Below are 21178 nucleotides of genomic sequence, written 5' to 3'. Positions count from 1 at the left end.
AAGTGGGAGACCCTCTATGACCTGCCCATACTGTTCCCTGTGTACATGCACCCCCTCCCCATTGAAAATAGCCACTATCCTGCTTATTTTCGAAGGAGATTGCCGGCCATCTTCCGACACAAATCGGGAGATGGCCGGCCATCTCCTAAACCTGGCCAAATCGGTATAATCGAAAGCCAGTTTTGGCCAGTTTCAACTGCTTTCCATCACAGAGCCGGCCAAACTTCAAGGGGGCGTTTCAGCAGGGTACAGAAGGCGGGACATGGGGTGTGGTTACGAGATGGCTGGCTTCAGCCCATAATGGAAAAAGAAGGCTGGCTCTGACGAGCATTTCACCGGCTTCACTTGGTCCCTTTTTTTTCGGGACCAAGCTTCAAAAAGGTACTCCAACTGACCAGATGACCACCAAAGGGAATCAAGGATCACCTGTCCTTACTCCCCCAGTGGTCACCAACCCCTCCCACCCAAAAAAATAAATTAAAAAGGTTTTATTTTTTGCCAGCCTCTATGCCAGCCTCAAATGTCATACCCAGCTCCCTGACAGCAGTATGTAGGTCCCTGGAGCAGTATTTAGTGGGTGCAGTACACTTCAGGCAGGTGGACCCAGGCCCATCCCCCCCTACCTGTTACACTTGTGGTGGTAAATGTTGAGCCCATCCAAACGCCCCCCAAAACCCATTGTACCCACATGTAGGTGCCCCCCTTCATCCCTAAGGACTATGGTAGTGGTGTAGAGTTGTGGGGAGTGGGGTTTTTTTTGGGGGGGGGATTTGGGGGGCTCAGCACACAAGATAAGGGAGTTATGTACCTGGGAGCAATTTTTGAAGTCCACTGCAGTGCCCCCTAGGGTGCCCGGTTGGTGTCCTGGCATGTGAGGGGGAACAGTGCACTACAAATGCTGGCTCCTCCCACAACCAAAGGGCTTGCATTTGGCCGGGTTTGAGATGGCTGGGCCCGGTTCCCATTATTGCCAAAAAACGAAGCCGGCCATCTCTGAATCCAGCGATATCTAAATCCGGCGATCTCAACATTTGACCTAAATGTTGAGGTTTGGCCGGCCCGACCGTATTATCGAAAGAAAAGATGGCCGGCCATCTTTTTCGATAATACTTGTTGGCTCCGCCCCTTTAAGGAGCAGGCCCCGGAAATGGCCGCCCCTGGAGATGGCCGGCCCCGTTCAATTATGCCCCTCCACGTAAGTTACATGGCTATCTGCAGAATAGCTCGTAGGCTTATTATCGACAATTACATGTGTATGTGTGCACACATGCAGGGCCGGTCTTAAGGCGAGGCGGCCGCATAGGGCCCCGCGCTTAGTGGGGCCCCGTGCGCGCCTCAGCTCGCCCCGCCCGAGCTCCAGTCCGTCCTTCCGTCCTTCCGTTCTCCCTCCCTCCCAACAAATCCGATGCGCGATGGCAGCGTGGTGGGGTGGTCCGCCCCGCCAGATGTCAGCGGGTGGGGGGGTGCTCCGAGTCGCTGCTCTCCTGTCACTCCTGCCTTTAAAAATGCAATTTGGAAGCGCCAAAGACAGTGACAGGCAGCACCTTGCGTCTGCCCGCCCTGCTACTAAAATCTGTTCGACGTCATTGGGCCGTCCCACATTGAGTCCCGCCCTCCTCTGAGGTAACTTCCAATTACCGCGAGGGCGGGCGGGACTCAATGTGGGGAAGGCCTGAACGACGTCGAAGAGATTTTTAGTAGCAGGGCAGACGCGAGGCGCTGCCTGTCACTGTCTCTCCGACGCTTCCAAATTGTTTTTTTTTTAAGGCAGTGAGGGTGGTGGGTGGCAGAATGGAGCTCAGCTGGTAGGTGGGTCGGGGGGGGGAGGGACTCAGATGGGAGAAGGGTGGGGGGTGGGGGTTCTCAGGTGGGGGAAGGGTAGGGTGGGGGTTCTCAAATGGCGAGGTGGAGAGGGGCTTCACGGATGGGAGAAGAGGGTGGGGAGGGGGTTCTTGGATGGTTGAAGGGGACTGGGGTTGGGGAGGGGATTCTCGGATGGGAGAAGGGGGCGGTGGGGACGGGTGGGGAGGGGACTGGGGTTCTTGAATGGGAGAAGGGGTGGGAGGGGGTTCTTGGATGGTTGAAGGGGACTGGATTTGGGGAGGGGATTCTCGGATGGGAGAAGAGGACAGGTGGGGAGGGGACTGGGGTTCTTGAATGGGATAAGGGGACTGAGGTGGGAGGGGTATTCACGGATGGGAGAAGGGGGTGGGGAGGGGTTATTGGATGGTTGAAGGGGACTGGGGTTGGGGAGGGGGTCACGGATGGGAGAAGGGGATGGGTGGGGAGGGGACTGGGGTTCTTGGATGGGATAAGGGGACTGAGGTGGGAGGGGTATTCACGGATGGGAGAAGGGGGTGGGGTGGGCTGGAACTGGGGGTTCTTGGATGGTTGAAGGGGACTGGGGTTGGGGAGGGGATCACGGATGGGAGAAGGGGGCGGGGAGGGGGTTCTTGGATGGTTGAACGGGACAGGTGGGGAGGGGACTGGGGTTCTTGGATGGGAGAAGGGGACTGTCACTGGGGTCTGAGAAGGGGCCATATGGGGCCATATGGGGCCTGGGACTGGTGGGAAAATGGGGCATGCGTGGGTCAGGTGGGAGAATGGTTCTTAAAAGGGGGCCCTAATACAAGGCATGTGGATGAAGGGGGCTGGAACTGGGGGCTGAAAAGGAGGGTAGGTGGGATAAGGGGGCTAGTACTGGGACTGGAGTCTGAAACTGGGGACTGGGGGCTGAAAAGGGGACAGGGAGAAGTGGCTGGGGGGCTGAAGCTCGGGACTGGTGGGAGAAAAGGGCTGGGGCTGAAATGGGGGACTGGTGGGATAGTGGGGCTGGAACTGGGGGCTGAAAAAAGGGGCGGAGAGAGGGGCAGATCCTGGATGGGGGAGCGAGAGGGAGGGCAAACCCTGGATGGATGGCAGAGGGAGGACAAATGGTGGATTGAAGGGGCAGAGAGAGAGAGGGCAGACAGTGGATGGAAGGGATAGAAAGGGCAGATAGTGAATGGATGGGGGGGAGAGAGAGGGCAGACAGGGGCAGATGGTGGATGGATCATGGAAGGGGCAGAGATAGAGGGCAGATGTGGATGGAAGGGCCAGGGAGAGAGGGCAGACATTGGATGGAGGGCACAGCAGAGAGGGCAGACACTGGATGGCAGAGAGAGACCGAAGACAGATGCTGGATGGAAGGAAGACAGTGAAAAGAAGATGAGGAAAGGAGAAACCTGAGACAACAAACTGTAAATAAAATATATATTTTTATTTTTTTGCTTTAGGATAAAGTAGTAATGTAGATGTGTTACTAAATGTTTATAATATAGAACATGTAAACAAGGTAATCTTTTGATTGGACTAATTTTAATACATTTTTAATACATTTTGTCTAACTTTCGGAGAACAAAACCCTCTTCCTCAGGTCAGGATAGGATACTGTAACAGTACTATACTATATTGACCTGAGGAAGGATATTTTGGCCTCTGAAAGCTAAATCTATTAGTCCAATAAAATGGTATTATTTTATTTTCTATATTTGTTTTATTTCTATTTGTTAATTTGTAAAGTGGTGATTGGTATTTGTTAGGTTTTTTTTCAAATTTAAATCTGCTGTCTTTATATTTTGCACAGTACTAGGGGACATTTTCTGTTTCTGTGGTGTTGCATTGTATGCAGAGTCTGGCATCTTGGGGGTTCAGTTTAATTTTTGTCTAAATAGAAAGTTTTAATATTACTACTTATTCTATAGTGGATTAGGGTGTATCTGTGTTTGTGAAAAAGACATGGCTTTCACTTGGCATTGACTGTGCAGGATCGACGACGATCTGTACTATTCTGTCTGGTTTCATTTTACAATAGGTGAATTGATGCTCTAGTGCTCACTGTAGTGTTTTAAGATGTTTTCCTTTTCTTTGTGTGATTAGTAGAAATGACTGCTTATGGTATGGTAGAATTGCTCTATAGGTCCTGAGTGTTTTGTATTCTCGGCATACCTAGTACTGGATTTTGGAGGGGGATGTTAAAAAATGACTGGGAGGGAGGGAGGAGGGCCTTGGAGCTGGGAGGGAGGGAGGCCCTGGAGCTGGGGGCCTTGGAGCTGGGAGAGAGCGGTCTGGGAGCTTGGAGGGAGGGGTGGCCGGCCCTGGAGCTAGGGAGGGGCGGGGCTAGGGTGGGGCCCCATCAAATTGGTCTTCATAGGGCCCCGCACTTGCTAAGACCGGCCCTGCACACATGAGTCTGATTTAGCTTGAGATCAGCAAGGGGACACAAAGAAATATTGACTTGACCTATGTTAGCTCATATGACTTTCCCCAGTATGTATCTCATGTTTGTGTAGGACATAACCACTAGTCATTAAAGACTTAATCCCGACTATAAATGTTTTGATTCCTGTTTTAATATATTTAACAATGTCGGTGCTAGGTAATGCTAGAAAATCCAAATATTATGCATTGCTGTTGATCAAATTTCCTATTTCTAATAATAGCTGAGCTTTTAAATTGTGGATGGCAGGTGCTTGCGCTTTTCATGTTCTTATCCATATTGTCCCTATTTTTACCTCTTTCTGACACATACTTGAATGATAAGAGGCGCAGTCTTCTGCCTGCAAGACATTGCTCTCTCTGAATCATTTTCTCCCCCTATCTGCTCTCATAGATAAGGAACTTCAGTGGGCTGCTGTCTTATATTTCTTCAAGGGAATCTGTGAGTAGATAATGTGAGGCCACTTTGCATTGCATGGGACAGAGCAACATTTTCAGCATAGTCAACACAGTAAATGACGACAGAGAAAGGCCAACTAATCCCATCCAGTCTGCACAATTAGATTCTTCCACTTCGGATAGATAAGCATAGAAATTCCCATGATCAAGCCAACACCAGATCCTCAGCCCCACTTGTCTTTTCTTGACCTTTGAACCTATTTCCTACTGCAACCCTCAATATCAAGCCTAAGTGTAGCCAGATTTGGTAATGCACTGGCCCAGCTTCCATCACTGGTAGACCATTTCAGGCCTTGTCATTTTCCTCTGTGATTCTTGCAAGACCAATGCTCAGTACCAGGGCTGGATTAACACTATACTGGGCCCTAGGCAAATATATATAGGTGAGACCCTCTACCATGGAGCCCCATTTCTTCTTTCCTCACTCCCATATCGAGTCACCTTCACTCCCCCCCCCCTCCCTACTCAGATCTTCTTTCATGGCCTTTCCCCCACATTTCATCTCTCCAGAAGTAGCAGAGAAAAATGTAGAGCTTAGCTGTGGGTGTGGCAGCAGTAATAGTTTGTGAATGGGCAGGGGAATAGGCAAGGGCATACATCTAAGGAAAGTAAATAAAAGCAAGAGGAAAAGGAGGTCATGTTGGTTCTCAAAAGCAGTAGCTGAAAAGATAAGGAAAAAGAGCCTTTATAACTTTACAAAAGATTGCTAAAATCTCAATCTGATCATCACCTTTTCAAGAAGATGTTGAAAACGTTCCTTTTTGAAAAAACTTACTCCATTAGTAATTCTGCTTATTAGTCACCCTAATTGTTGTTAGTGTTCTCTCCTTATTCTGCTGTAAAATTCATGTGTTGTACTTCTCTACTTTTGTAATTCATGCAAGCCACATTGTGCCTGCAATTGTGGGAAACTGTGGGGTATAAATGAACCATAAATAAATAAATTGCTGAAAGAGGAAGACAGGTGATAATATCTGGAAACGCTAAGAAAAGCTGGTAGAGTAGTCAGGAAAGCAATGATGCAAGTGGAAGAACAAATTGCCAATACAGTAAAATGGGGGGACAATACATTTTTTTTAGATATGTTAGCGATAGGAGGAACTGCAAAAGTGGCATTGTGAGACTCAGAGATGAAGGGAAGGAATATGTAGAAGCTGATAAAGATAAGACAGAATTGCTTAACAAATATTTCTGTTCTGTGTTCACAACTGAAGGTCCAGGAGCAGGATCGCAAAAGACAAACACAAATATGAAAGGAGGGGTGGTAGTCCCTCAACGATTTTCAGAGGACTATGTTCATGAGGAACTGGCTAAACTATAGCCATCGGATATAACCAGCTAAGTGCTAATTTAGTGCAAGATAGCCCATTATCTCTGCTGAATATTAGCACTTAGCACATAGCGGCTAACCGGTTATATCGCATAATATAACTGGCTATCTGTGAATATTCAATTCTTCACTGGCTAAGTTAAGCAGCCAAATTGGACCACCTAAATAGCACATCTAATCTTTGGCCGCTATAAACTTAACCAGCCAGTGCTGAGTAACAACTTGGCTGGTTAAGTTTAAGCTGGCCCCCCAAAAATGCCTGTCACCAGAAATGACCCGGAATTGAATATCCGGGCTCAGCGCTGATTGCAGGACTTAGCCGGCATGCCTCCCATGGACTGAATATCGGCTGGAAGGTGGACAAAGTGATGAGGCCAGATGGCATAAATCCAAGGGTACTGAAGGAACTTAGGGAAGTTCTTTTTTTTTATAACTTTGTTTATTCAATTTAAATGTCATACACAATTATATCACTTTGAACTACAGAATATAATCCCAACTCTTCCCTTCTTTCCCTATCCTCCCCCCTCCCTGCTCTCACCATCTCTTCCCTTTGTTCCCCCCTCCCTCCTTCACTCGTTCTTCTTTCTCTTAGAGTTATTCCGATACTAGGGTCCCAATGTACGCTTTTGTTACATACAACAGTCCTTTTATATTCTTGGTACTGTTCACATTTGTGGTATCAACAATTGGGGTGCGTCTAACTCAATCCCTGCTCGAAGTCTCCATCCTCTGTAATTATCCCAGATTTTATGGAATTGAGTTATTTGTCCATTCTTAATCGCCGTCATCTTTGACATTTGGTACAGATAGTCCATTTTGTGAAGCACCTTCACTGCCGGGGGAGAGCTTAGGGAAGTTCTAGCAGCTCCGCTGGCTGACCTTTTCAATGCTTCTCTAGAGTTGGGAGTGGTCCCAGAGGACTGGAGAAGAGCAGATTTGGTCCCTCTTCACAAAAGCGGAAGTAAAGAAGAGGTTGGGAACTAAGGCTGATAAATCTGACTTCTGTGGTAAGTAAATTAATAGAAATGCTTTTAAAACAGTGAATAGTAAAGATTTTGGAATACAATGGATTACAGGACCCAAGGCAGCATGGTTTTACTAGAGGCAGGTCAGACAAATCTGATTAATTTATTTGACTGGGTGACCAGAGAGTTGGATTGAGGGAGAGCACTAGATGTGGTGTTTATGTTTGTTTATTTAAAACTTCATATACCGCTTTTACTCAATGGAGGTCAAAGCGGTTTACAGATAAAATAAGGAATTTGTACATAAAATCTCAGAAAATGGAATGTCAATACAAAATAGGAAAGAACACAACTCAGTCATTCGTGGTGATAACAGGGGAAAGGAGAGGGGAAGGGGTGGAAATAATAGGGATACTACTTCTCTGGTCAGCTAAGTTTTTAGCAGTCAAAGAAAGGCCTGCTAATTGGGCAGCCCAATTAGGCTGCCAAACGTAGACGGCGATGTGCTGAATATTCATGGCTAGCCAGTTATATTGTGTGATATGGCCAGTTAGCCGCTAAGTGCTAAGTGGTAATATTCAACGGAGATAACTGGCTGTGTCGAGCTCAATATTAGTACTGAGCCGATTAAGTGCTATTTAACCGGCCAGGAACAGCTCCTGGACTGTTAAATAGCGTTGAATATCGGCCGGTTTATTAAATAGAGAAGCTTAATGGTTAAAGCTGGGGATGCAAGCTACCCAGTCCCAGAAGCAAAATTTTAGGCCAGTCCTGGATTTTTGACAACCCTGTTCTGATGCATTGCGGGATGTGTAGCACCAATTTCAATGGGTAGAATCAGGGACCATAAATACTACACTGAATTGAGATATAAGTTTAAAAACAGGACTGCCCAAAAATTGTCCCTCCTGAACCTGGGTAGTTTGGCAGCTCTGCAGAAGTGGGTTGAGTACCAGGGCAGTTGGGCAAGTTATTTTTATTCTCCGTTGTCGAAGGAATTCAAGATGCCAAGAGTAAACTTCCCCAATGAGTGAGATTTACTGTAGATGTGTCTGAGATATACATTTACAAAGTTTTACCTGTGAAAAAGCTATACAAATGGAAAAAGCTAATGAAAATGATACTTAGCTTTCTTTGGTGCTTGTTAAAGGATACAGACAGGGCAAAGGCAGTACTAAGACAGATTTCAAAGGAATTTTCCCCAAGTAAATTAATAGTTAGCTGGGTTAATTCCCTGGGCTGAAAACTTCCCTTCACTTAGTTTGCGCACAAAAAGCTTTATTTATATGAGACTGTCCCCACCACTTACACACATGCAAGCACTCTCGCACTTCAGGCACATGCACATGCATGCACTCTAACTGTTCAGGCACACACAGCTTCTGCTGCTCACATTCTCATTCAGTTATTTTTCCCCCCTAACCAGTTCTGCCCATCATCATATAAAGTTCTTGCATTTGTTGCCAGCTTTTTCTCAGCCTACAACAGTCCCCTCACAACTTTTCCCAATCCTTGTATGTTCCTAATGCTTCTCAACACCACTCCCTCCAAGACTTACTGGTTTCACTGGCTATCTTCCAGGTCCAATACAGAGCTGAGTTTCACCCTCCCCAGCACAGTGCAGCACTTACTATCTGTGACTAGAAGTCTTCCGACAGTCTCTGCACTGGAAGGGGGAGTTTTGAAGAAATATAGAGGGCTAACAACTACCCAGAAATGTTAAGCTATCCTTCTGGCTTCGAGACAGTTACAAATCAATATTCAGCTAGTGGCAGTCAGCGATTTTTAAAATGCTGACTATCTCCGGCTACATTAGCCCTCGGCCTCTTGATATTTGCAGGGCCACATCCAGGCATCAGCTTTGAATATCTGTCTCTCACCAAACATGCGATACCCATGGAGGGTTATGTGGAACCCATATGAGGGGATTCTTCATTCTCTCCTCCCCCAACAAAGTCTGATCCCCCCCTCACCCTCCCACCAGAGGGCCCTCTACATGCTTGACTCTACTCCCAAACACTTCACCCTGCAAAGCCCCTCCCCTCCCCATTCCCAGCAGACCCCCCCCCCCCCCCGAGCCTATTGTGCCAGGCTGGGTGGTCTAGTGGTCATTGGGACAGGAGTGAATCGCATTTCTTTCTGCCTCTAGCTACTACAGATTTTCAAAATGGTCACTGCAAACTCTAGTGGTAGTCTTGTGGTGGTCTCAGGTTTAGCTTCTACTGGTAGAAGTCACAATGTTCATTTTTACTCTAGAACTGCTAGGGGCAGGAGAGATTGAGGCCTGGCACAGTAGACTCGGGGAAGGCTTTTGTAGGATGAGGGGTGAGGGAAGGGAGTTGGTATTCTAGAGTTGGGGGGCAGAAAGGGGATCAGAATCAGTTGGGGGGAGGGAGAGAAGATCAAGTGCAGGCTGGTACCCGGAAATTATGCAGGTGTTGGCCAATATTCAGTTCTGACACTCACATAGTTAACTGGGAAAAATTAGGACTGCTATTTATGCATTCCTATATGGTTGGTTAGCTATGCAGGCATACGAACATAAGAACATAAGAGTCAGACCAATGGTCCATCTAGCCCAGTATCCTGTTTTCCAAACAGTGGCCAAGCCAGGTCACAAGTACCTGCAGAAACCTAGATCATGGCAACACTACATATAACAAATCCCAGGGCAAGCAGTTGCTTCCCATGTCTGTCTCAATAGCAGATTATGGACTTTTCCTCCTTAATTCCGCTTTATCTTTTTTGAGATACGGCAACCAGAACTGAATGCAATACATGCAAACACCAGCACTGAATATTTTCTGCACCTGCATAACTCCCAGCTCCTCCCTGACTCCACCCCTGGACCACCCTTTTTCGAGCCAGCTTTCAAAAGGTTGGTTAGTGACGGTATTCAGCTGCACTAGCCGGTTAAGTGCCACTGAATATTGGTAACTTGTCCACTCAGCTTGGGTTAAACGAGTAAGAGCTTTCCCCGCCTGGCTTAAACCATGATGAATATTGACCCCTTAATTTAGAATCTGTAGAATCCTGAAAATGTCCAGACAGTTGACAATCCTAGTCTCCTAAATCTTGAGCACATCTGACAAGGCCCCCTTAAATTTTGTGCCCTAGGCACGGGCCTAGTTTACCTATGCCTTAATCGGGACCTGCTCAGTGCAGCACTCAGACCCCCTGACATCTTTGCTATCTGTACGGGGGTTTTTTCATCAATAAGCTGTAACATAACAATGCTTTGTTATAGTTTAATTTAAAATATGTGATTTTTAAAATATTATTATTATTATTATGTACAAAGTCTTTGGTTTATGCAATATTTGCCATTTGCGTACTGTCACAATAGTATGTAGAGACTGTCTTGCACTCAAAAACACCCAGCATCTAAAGCAACATATAAGAGAGCAGTGTGTGTAGAGGCCTGTGCTAAGAACAAGACATACGCGAATGAGAGGATTTTGAAAATCCCTGTCCTTTAAATATTGTGATAGAAATATGGACAGAAAAGGTTATGCTGGGCATCAAATTGAATCTGTAGGGGAGGTGCTATTGTAGCAGGGCATAGGGAGGTGCAGATAAGAAGGCTGACTGACAGGACAGAGAGATGACAAACTTCAGAAAGAAGTCATTTTTTGAGATGACACTTGCACTAAGGGAATTCTGGAGTCTCATATACAATAACAGACTTCCAGAGGTACAAAAGAGAGAAAAGAACACTGGAACGAGTTGAACAAGAATACAGGTTAGGTCCAAGCAGAAGTGAGGAGGAAGGATAGTCTGGACAGAGAAATGGATAATGAAAATGATGCGATAAAAAATGAAAACATAGATATGAGGGGAATTGACAGACTTCGAAGGCAGGGAAAAGAATTTGAAATGGAATGAATGAGTCCTTAAAAAGTGCCACTGCAGGGGCAAACTTACAGACAGGAAAATGCTTGCAAACAATAACTTACATCTATTTGACGTCAGAATCAGATTTTTGTTTTTTTTTCAGCAAATAAGAATTTGGTATAAAATGTATGAAGAAATAAATTCCTTGTTTCAAAATTGTAAAATGAAAAATGATTGCATATTTGACTGCAGCTCAAATATTGTGGATAATTCTGGTCACTGCATCTCAAAAAAGATACATAGTAATTAGAAAAAGGTATAGAGAAGGGTGACAAAAATGATAAAGGGGATGGGACGACTTTCCTATCAGGAAAGTCTAAAATAGCCAGGGTTCTTAAGCCTGAAGAAGCTACGGCTGAGGGGAGATATGAGAGAGGTCTACAAAATCCTGAGTAGAGTGGCATGGATAGACGTGAATCACTTGTTTACTCTGTCCAAAAATACAAGGACTAGGGGGCACACAATGAAGCTACTATGCAGTAAATTTGAAACAAATCAGATAAAATATTTCTTCATTCAACATGTAATTAAGATCTGGAATTCATCACCAGAGAATATTGTAAAAGTAGTTAGCTTAGCAGGGTTTTAAAAAAAGGTTTGGGCACATTCCTAAAAGTCCATAAACCATTATTAAGATGGACTTGAGAAAATCCACTGGGATAAGTATAAAATCTCTTCTACTCTTTTGAATTCTTGCCAGGTACTTGTTTATTTATTTATTTATTTATTTGTAGCATTTGTATCCCACATTTTCCCACCAATTTGCAGGCTCAATGTGGCTTGCGTTTGCCTTAATGGTCACTGTTGGAAACAGGATACTGGGTTTGATGAACCTTCAGTCTGTCCCAATATGTCAACGCTTCTGTTCTTATGCATGGTCTTGAAAGCAATGCATACAGTGTTAATGGGTAAAGCTGAATGGCTGCCATGTTAGTCCACATGAATGCAGAGAAATTACTCCTGGGGGAATTCTGCACAAATAAAATGAAAATTCTGTGCAAAAAATTTGAAAACTCTGCAAAATTCTGCATGCTTTATTAGTAATATTTTGTGCAGACTTCCCATTAAAAGGGCTGGAATATCCTACCAGGCATGAAATCCTTCCCCCCCCCCTCCCACCCCAAATCATCACCACCACCACCACAGCAGTTTCCCATGCACCTTCCTGCAGCCCGCCACCCTATTCCCATGGCATGCACTACATCCACCTTTTTTCTAGACCCCCCACTCTTAGGCGGTCGGTGGCCCAACTGTTTGGGGAGGCTAAAGGGGGTAGGGTTAGGGGTGTGGCCAGGGGTGGAGCTTAAATCCATACTTGTCTGATAACACACAGAAAAAAAAAATAAAAGTCACAATATCTTTTATTAAATTTAGATAGATATTAGATATGTATCATATGTCAAAGAATAAAGTGGTTGCTCAAAGCATATACTAACCACAATCGCTCAACTGCAAAACACTACGCACAACTTTGTGCAAAAATACACTCAGAACCTTACTGTACCATAAATATTACACTGGGCAGAACCTAATACACTAATATACCACCCATACGGAAAATACAGACCGTCAACACTCATACGGAAAATACAGACCGTCAACAATATGAAACAAGGGATCATAATATCATGATACCTGTAGAGCCACAAAACACCCTAATTCATGTTTAATGTAGGATAAAATGCCATAAATAAGTAAATAAATATAAACTTTTAGTGTTGAGCACCTAATTCTCAAAGTAGACATATTTCAAACACTATAATGAAAATAAAATGATTTTTTTCTACCTTTGTTGTATGGTGACTTTGTTTTTCTGATCATGCTGGCCCAGTATCCGATTCTGCTGCTATCTGTCCTCTTAACTCTGTTTCCAGGGCTTCCTTTCCATTTATTTCTTTACTTTCTGCCTTTCTTCTTCATTTCTTGCCCTACATCCTTAAGTAAAAGCTGGGTCCTCCACAGACTTGACTGTCCAGTGGATCCAGCTTCTGCCTCTTTTCTTCCTCCATGTGCAGTTTTTCTCTCTTTGAATCAAATATTACCACCATGGCTGAATATCAGCTCTCCCCCGCAGGTTCAGCAAGCTCTCTTTCCCCCTCCGCCCCCCAGTCCACATCTATAATTTGTCTCCCCCTCCAGGGTCTTACATATTTTTTTCTTCCTCCTGCCTGTCTGCCCTCCTTCCCTACCCCACCCAGGACTATCAGAGCAGCACTTTCAGCTCTCTTTCTCTCCCAAAGGTTCAAGCTGAACCTTTGTGAGAGAGGTGAAGGCCTCATCTCTCTCTCTCCACCAAAGATTCAGCAAGCAAGCTCTCTTCTGCCACCCCCCTCCAGTCTCTCCCTCTAAGTCCCACTATAATTTCTGTAGCCCTGCCATTAAACGAGCCCACCCACCCCCCTGATGCACCGTTTATCCCTCGCACTCCCTCTCTTCAGTCCCTATAATTAGCGTCTCTCTCTCTCTCTCTATCCCTCTCACTCCCTCCAATGTGCTTTAGATCGCCCATCGCTGCCGGTAGCAGCACACCAACCTTATTACAGCTTGCTTCAGGCCTTCGTCCTGACGCTGATGGCATGACGTGCCACGCCTCCTCTGACCAGCCTTCCTGCTTCCGTGAGGGCTGGACGCATCATAAGGAAGGCTGGTCAGAGGAGGCGGGGCACGTCATGCCGTCAGCGTGAGGATGAAGGCCTGAAGCAAGCTGTAATAAGGTTGGTGTGCCGCTACCGGCAGCGATGGGCGATCTAAAGCACATTGGAGGGAGTGAGAGGGATAGAGAGAGACGCTAATTATAGGGACTGCAGGAAGGGAGTGCGAGGGATAAATGGTGCATCGGGGGGGGGGCGGGGAGATGAGAGAGAGAGGCGCTTGGGGCTTGCGGCTGGGGAGGCTTAGCCTCCCCAAGCCTCTTATACCGGGCACCTTTGCCCCCACTCCATCTAACCCCCCTCACTCCATCCATATTTTTCAGCCCCCATACACACTCCATCCACCTTTTTTCTGGCCCCCCACACTCCCCATCCACCCCCCCCCCCCCACACACACACACACTCCCCATCATAGGCGCCCGGTATAAGAGGCTTGGAGAGGCTAAGCCTCTCCCTGCTGCAGCAGAATGGATCAGCTGTGGAGTCCAGCTGCTCTGAGGGGATTAAATTGTTGATTTACCTCCATACTCACAGCTGGAGCTGCAGTGAAAGCCCTCTAGCAGTTGTAGAAATTGGTTTATGGTTTGTTTACCTTACTGGTGGGAAAGCAGGGGGGGGGTTGGCTGGAGGTGTCATGGGTTGCCAGGGAGATATTTAACGAGGATGACTTCCTGACCTGCACCGAGGACAGATAGCAGCAGAACGGATACTGGGCCAGCATGATCAGAAAAAGTCACCAGACAACAAAGGTAGAAAAGATCATTTTATTTTCATTATAGTGTTTGGAATATGTCCACTTTGAGAATCAGGTGCTCAACATTAAAAGTTTATATTTATTTATTTACTTATGTATGGCATTTTATCCCACATTAAACATGAATTAGGGTGTTTTGTGGCTCTACATGAGAATTGTGATATTATGATCCCTTGTTTCATATTGTTGACGGTCTGCATTTTCCGTATGGGTGGTATATTGGTGTATTAGGTTCTGCCCAGTGTAATATTTATGGTACAGTAAGGTTCTGAGTGTGTTTTTGCACAAAGTTGTGCGTAGTGTTTTGCAGTTGAGCGATTGTGGTTAGTATATGCTTTGAGCAACCACTTTATTCTTTGACATATGATACATATCTAATATCTAAATTTAATAAAAGGTATTAATTGTGACTTTTATTTTTATTTATTTATTTTTTTCTGTTTGTTATCAGACAATTATGGATTTAAGCTCCACCCTTGGCCCCACCCCTAACCCCGCCCCCTTTAGCCTCCCCAAACAGTTGGGCCACCGACCGCCTATGCTCCCCATCCAACCTTTCTTTCAGCCGCTCCCCACTCTATATTTTTTCCAGATCCCCTCCCCCACTCCGTCCCTCCCTCCCTGCACACTCACCGCTCCAGCACAGTAAGAGGAGGAGCTGCACAGTCACACATTGGGCTGCTTCCTGCTGCTCTGCTCCTCTGGGCCCGACTGCTCCTTTGAGCCTCGCGGACTTCATACAGCCACATGGCTCAAACAGGGTTGCCAGGTCTGCGGGTTTCCCGCCCAATTGGGCGGCTTTCCGTGACTCGTTGCGGGCAATTTTTGCTGGCTGCAGGCTGCGGGAAATTGGACGGCTTTTAAAAAGCCGCGTTTCGGATTTGGGTGGTTTTCAATTTGGTCCAATAGAAGCCCCGCTGAGGCTGGGTTAACACCGTCGGGGGCGGGGTTAGTGACGTCGGCGGCTACGTCGGGGCGGGGTTAAAGACGTCGGAGGCGGGGTTGATGACGTTGAGGGTATGTCGAGGGCGGGGGTTGATGACGTCGGGGGCGGGGTTTAACTTTGTGTGGGTTTTGGCGGGGAAAATTTTTTCAACCTGGCAACCCTGGGCTCAAAGGAACCATCAAGGCGGCAGAGGAGGAAGCAGCTCGACCTGTGGCTGTGCAGCTCCTCCTCTTGCCACGCTGGAGCGGTGAGTGTGCATGGAGAGAGAGAGGCAGCCAGAAACATACAGCACAGATGCTCCAACAGCAGACTGCACAGAATTCTGGATGGGAAAGGCAGATTCTGCACAGTCCATACGAGCCGACTCTGTGGGTGCTGTGGGTGCTTGAGCACCCCCAATATTGAGAAAATTCCTTGTATGTATCCAGGGAGGGGTTATTTCCATTGGGCTTAGCACCTCCAATAATTTTAAAAAGTTGGCTCCTATGGCACAGTCTGTGTCGGTGGGGAAGTCTCAGCAAATTCTGCATTGCCAGTAACACAGAATTCCCCCAGGAGTAAGATCAACAAATGAAAACAACATAATATAAGGTGATCCCTAATACTAACAGTACATTTCTTGAGTAATTTAGCAGGAGAAAATAAAACTCTCCACTTACGTTTTTCTTGTAATGTCATCTTCTGCTCTGTTCTGACTTTACAAAGGAAGCAGTGTGCTAAGTTAATCTAAAAAGGGTATCACTTTATACTGTTTTTCTTTGTTAACCTTTTTATCTGAAAGCACTACTTCGGTGGTTCTCAGCCTTGCCCTGGAGGCACAGCTAACCAGTCTAGTTTTCAGAATATCATAGGAATGTGCATGAAATTGATTTCCATATATTGGAGACCCAGTGTGTGCAAATCTAGCTCACGCATACTCATTGTGGTTATCCTGAACACCAGATTAGTGCAGGTGTGCCTCCAGGACAAGGCTGACAGCCACTTGCTGGCTATAAGCGAGCAGTTAAGTAAATACCAAGCCACATTTACCAGTCTGAGATAGTCATTCCATGTTTGTGGGAGGTAAGTTAAATTATTTTTTCACAAATATTTCATTCTAAAACAAAGGGTGATATACTACTACTACTATTTATCATTTCTATAGCGCTACAAGGCATACGCAGCATTAATTACTGCTTGATTGTAGGTAACTTGGACTAATTGCATACTCAGATTAGTTATTAACCCCTGGATTCTGTACAGGTTGCTCAAATTTGGCCATGAATCCCACATCTGTGCATAAACTAATTATTAATTAGACACTAACAATTAACAAGCATTTAATTGGCAGTAATTAGGAGTTGCATGTGGATCTCGAATCTGCTCTACACCCTATTCTATAACACGCGCCTGTATTTTATAGCATACAAATCCAAAGGGGGTGTGGCCATGGAAGAGGCAAGTGTAAAGGCTCACACTCAAAGAGGCCCTTTTACTAAAGGGTTGGTTTGTGGCAATGGGCTTGCTGTACGCCAATCTGGAACTACCTCTGGCTACCACACGACCCCGGCAGTAGTTCCCACCCCTAATGTGTGCCATTTCCGGTGCTACAAAGATTTTTTCTATTTTTGTAGTGCTGGCGCTTACCTTTGGGTAATCGATCAACACTGTGCACTGCCTGGTTACCTCCGGGTTAGCGTGGGAGCCCTTACCGCCACCGCAATGGGTGGCGGTATGTGCTCCCCCCTCCCACAGCCTCCCCTGTCGCCACCACCGCCGCCGCTTCCAGGTACCTTTGCTGGTGGGGGTACACAACCACCACCAGCCGGAGTCTTCTTCAGCGCCAGTCGACTGCGGCGCCTTCGCTGATGATCTATTTCTGACTCCTGACTCCTGCGTGCATATCCTGGCATGCAAAGGTACCTGGTGGTGGCGGTGACAGGGGAGTGTCAGCGGCATGAGGGGGTCCAAAGTGGCGGGCGGGGGGTCGGCGGGCTAAACTGTGTCCCCCCCACCTTGGGCTCTAGACCCCCCTCCCGCCGAGGTCTGGCTACGCCCCTGGCATAGCCATTTCTTTTTGAGAAAAGAAACAGCCTTTTACCCATTACAGTAAAAGGGGGCCTCAGCGCGAGTCAAAAACACGCATTGACACTAGCGCAGGCTCCTTTTTAGCACAGCATAGTAAAAGGGGCCTAAAGTTAGGTGTGAAATTTGTATCAAGATCTGCGCAGAGCATCATTTACTAGTTTAGCATGTATCATCCCAGCGCCTAACTCTGTGCACCATATATTGAATCCATCCCTAAAAGTTCCCTGTAGCAGCATACCCCAGTGGTTTTCTGAGCTGACAGCTACACCTTCTTCCAGGGTATTCCCAGCTCCTTGGTTCAGTATGACCAGAATTTATAAGGGACCAATTTTCAAAGAGCTCATATGATTACAAAATACGCAGGTCCTTTTATCATGTCTAGTTACAACAAACTTTCAAAGAGAATCTGTCTAGGTAGGTCTTTAAAAATGAGCTGGTATAAAGTATACACATTAAAATGCCCTCTTACAAAGCAGTGGTAAGCCCAACGCAGGCTACCGCATGCCAGTCTGCAGCTATCACTGGCCCAATGCAGGTGCCTGCAGTAGTTCCAGCCCCGGTGCACACCATTCCCCATGCTTGGGAAAACCGGCCCATGCTTTTTAACACAGCGCTAACCTGGCAGTAATCAGGCAGCACTGCACACTACCCAGTTACCGCCAGATTAGCACAGGAACCCTTACCGCCACCTCAATAAGTGCTGCCAATCGCATGGCCACGCGGTAAAAGCAATCTTACCGCGTGACTATGGCTATTTTCAGCCTTTTTTTCCTGCTGCAGTAAAAAGGGCCTCAGTGCATGGCAAAAACAGCCCCTGCCACTAGCGCATGGCCCTTTTTACTGCAGCTTCTTAAAGGACCCTTTAAAGCTCTCTCATACCTTTTGACTTCTATTCATGTGGGCAGCCAAGTTGGAGTGTGGAAAGTAAAATAATGTGCTTGATTTTGGAAAGTCCATCTATGCACTATTTTACATCATCAACATAAACATCCCCCAGAAATGCCTTTTTTTAACCCAGCTAAAAATGCATGCTGTGCATATTTTTAGAGGAAGTTGTCTCAGCCAGCCCACTGATTCTGGTAAATGGTTTGGTACAGTGTCCTTTAAAGGCACAAAAGAGTCTTGGCTGCATCTTATGCTACCAAGCAGTAAACCAGAGCTAAGTCCTCAACTCAGTGTCATGCCAACTGGAACTAGGAATCATGCAAAGCTAACAAAGGAAAGGAAGCCCCACAAACAGTTGTAACAGTGACACCCGCAGGAAGGCTTCAAACAGGATTCTAGAGGAAGTCCTGGAATGGTTTCTTGATTAAAGAGCGTTATTAAGATTTCCAGCTTGCATGACAATCACTTGCATGTCTTTGCCATCAGTGATTAAGCCAGGCTGTCTGGATGGTGCACAGGACCTTCCTTCTGCTGTGTCCCGCTCATGCAGTAAAAGGAAGTTCTGGCAGCAGAAGGCGACTGGAGTTGGCTGTATAGCGTAGCTTAATCATTGCTGGCAAAGACATGCAAATGGTTGGCTGTCCGCAAGAGGGGGTGTTGGAGAAGGGAGGTAGGGAGAGATTCTGGACAGTGGGGAAGGGGGAGAATGAGAGGGGGAGTGATGCTGGACCCACAAAGGGAGAGAGTGAATGAGCAATGCTGGTCCACAGAGGGAGGGAGGAGAGGAGAGAGAGATATGCTGGAAATGAAAAAAGAAAGATGTGAGATGTTGGACATGACTGGAGGGAAGGGAAAGGGAAGAGAGAGGGAGAAGTGCTACACATGGATGATGATGAAGAGAAGAGGTAGAAGGGAGGAGATGTTGCACAGGGATGGAGAACAGAAAAGATGGGAAACTAGAAAGATTTGAGAAGGAAGTAGAAAATGGAATATAGAGTTGAGCATGAAAGATCATTGTCAAAGATGGATTTAGGGAAGGGAGGAAAAAAAGAGGAGAAAAAATAAATATCAAAAAGATAGTAGGCCCTGGAAACATTCAGAGCGCAGACAGAGGGAAGCAGAACCAAAATCTGGTGGCAAGATGATTAGAAAAATAAAATCACCCAACAACAAAGGTAGGAACATGATGTTATTTTCAGTTTACTGATTGAAATGTGTCAGTTTTGAGAATGTATATCTACTGTCTTTATATTTTGCACTGTACTGGAAGAAATTCATTTCTTTCTATTTCTCTGGTGTTACACTGTGTGGAGAATTTGGCATCCTAGTGTTTCAGTTTAATTTTTATTTGTATTACTACAGTAGAGTCTTGATTATCAAATCTTCACTAATCCGACCATCCGGTATATCTGACAGACCTCCAGGGGATGTCATTGTGTCTCTTTCCATTTTCCAGCATAGCACAGAGGGAAGTTTCATACCCGAGACAATTTGTTTCAGACCCAGGACCCTGCTTTTACAGTAAAACAGCACCATTGTAACCTAGGACCCTGCTTTTATAGCCTTTGTATATACATTGTTTGAGGGGTTACCATTATTTTCCATATTATCCCACTTTTCACTTATCTGACAATGAGTCAGTGCCATTTATGTCGGATAATTGAGACTTCACTGCACTTCTAGTTTGTGGTCACATCTCAAAGCTCGACAATTTGAGCACCTAAAAATGTTATTCTGGTGCCTGGGATTCCTTGCTCCTAAATGGTGTATTTGATTACAGTGGCGTAGCCAGACTTCTGCTTGGGGGGAGGGGGTCTAGAGCCCAAAGTGGGGGGCACATTTTGGCCTGCTGCTCCTCCCACTGCCACTTCACATACCTTGGCTGTTAGAGGTCCCCAACACCTGCCAGCTAAAACATTTATCCAGTGCTGGTCTTCGCCATATTGCCTGCCCTGCTCTTCCCCTCATATCACATACTCACCCTTTTTTAATGAAATTGAGCATGTGCAAAGTGTCACATACGCTCAGTTTCACTAAAATGAGCATGCACGTGACATGAGGGCAAGAACAGGGCAGGCAATGTGGCGGAGAGCCGGAGATCAGACCTAGACAAATGCCAAACCAGGGGCCCCAGAGCCAATTTGGGGGGCCCAGGCCCCCATATCCCCCCATAGCTATGCCACTGTTTGATTATGTTGCTTCAGAAAACAGCATGTTTCCTACTTCTCTGCTGCAATTGAACTCTCTGGAAGCTTGAGCAGTGTGAGGCAGGAAGTTCAGGAACTATTGCAGTTTCAAGTCTCGCAAGACTAGAAATCACAAGACCACTGGCATTCTGCTTTCCATCCTCGCTATCCAGCATCTCTCTATCTCCCTCTTCCACTCCCCCCCCCCCCTCCATGACAGTCCTCCTAACTCTTGCTGACAGTAACAGTGATGTAAACAGGTAGCTTCCAGCCTCACCAGAGCCTTTCCTGTGCCGCAGCCCACCTCCTTTAATATATCTTCCTGTAGGCATCATATACTGTAACACAGGAAACCCCTCTATGGGGCTGGCCAACTCTACCTATTTTCATCGCTGCCACTGCCACTGTGAGCTTGCCTATATACAATTACACTTGCTCTCAAGCTATTAAACTTGTCAATGGAGCTAGAAAGTTGATCATGAAATTCCATTACTTAACAGTACACTGGCTACCCCTCTCTCCCAGGGTCACGTATAAAATTCTACTCCTAGTTTTCCACTCTTTCTCTTATGTCTCTTATTGCTCAACCCTTGCACGTAGATCCTCCCAACAGAGTGGCTTAGTGATCCCCACTTATAGACAGATAAGATATAATACCATCCAAAGCTCCATATTCACTACTACCAGCCCCACCTGATGGAATGCACTGCCTCTCCACTTATGATTGGAGACTTCTCTTGCAAAATGTAAATCTCTTCAGTGATGCTTTATCTTAGTATAT

The sequence above is a fragment of the Microcaecilia unicolor genome, chromosome 5, assembly GCF_901765095.1.
Source record: "Microcaecilia unicolor chromosome 5, aMicUni1.1, whole genome shotgun sequence".
Taxonomy (NCBI): domain Eukaryota; kingdom Metazoa; phylum Chordata; class Amphibia; order Gymnophiona; family Siphonopidae; genus Microcaecilia; species Microcaecilia unicolor.
Note: the sequence above shows the minus strand (reverse complement) of the source record.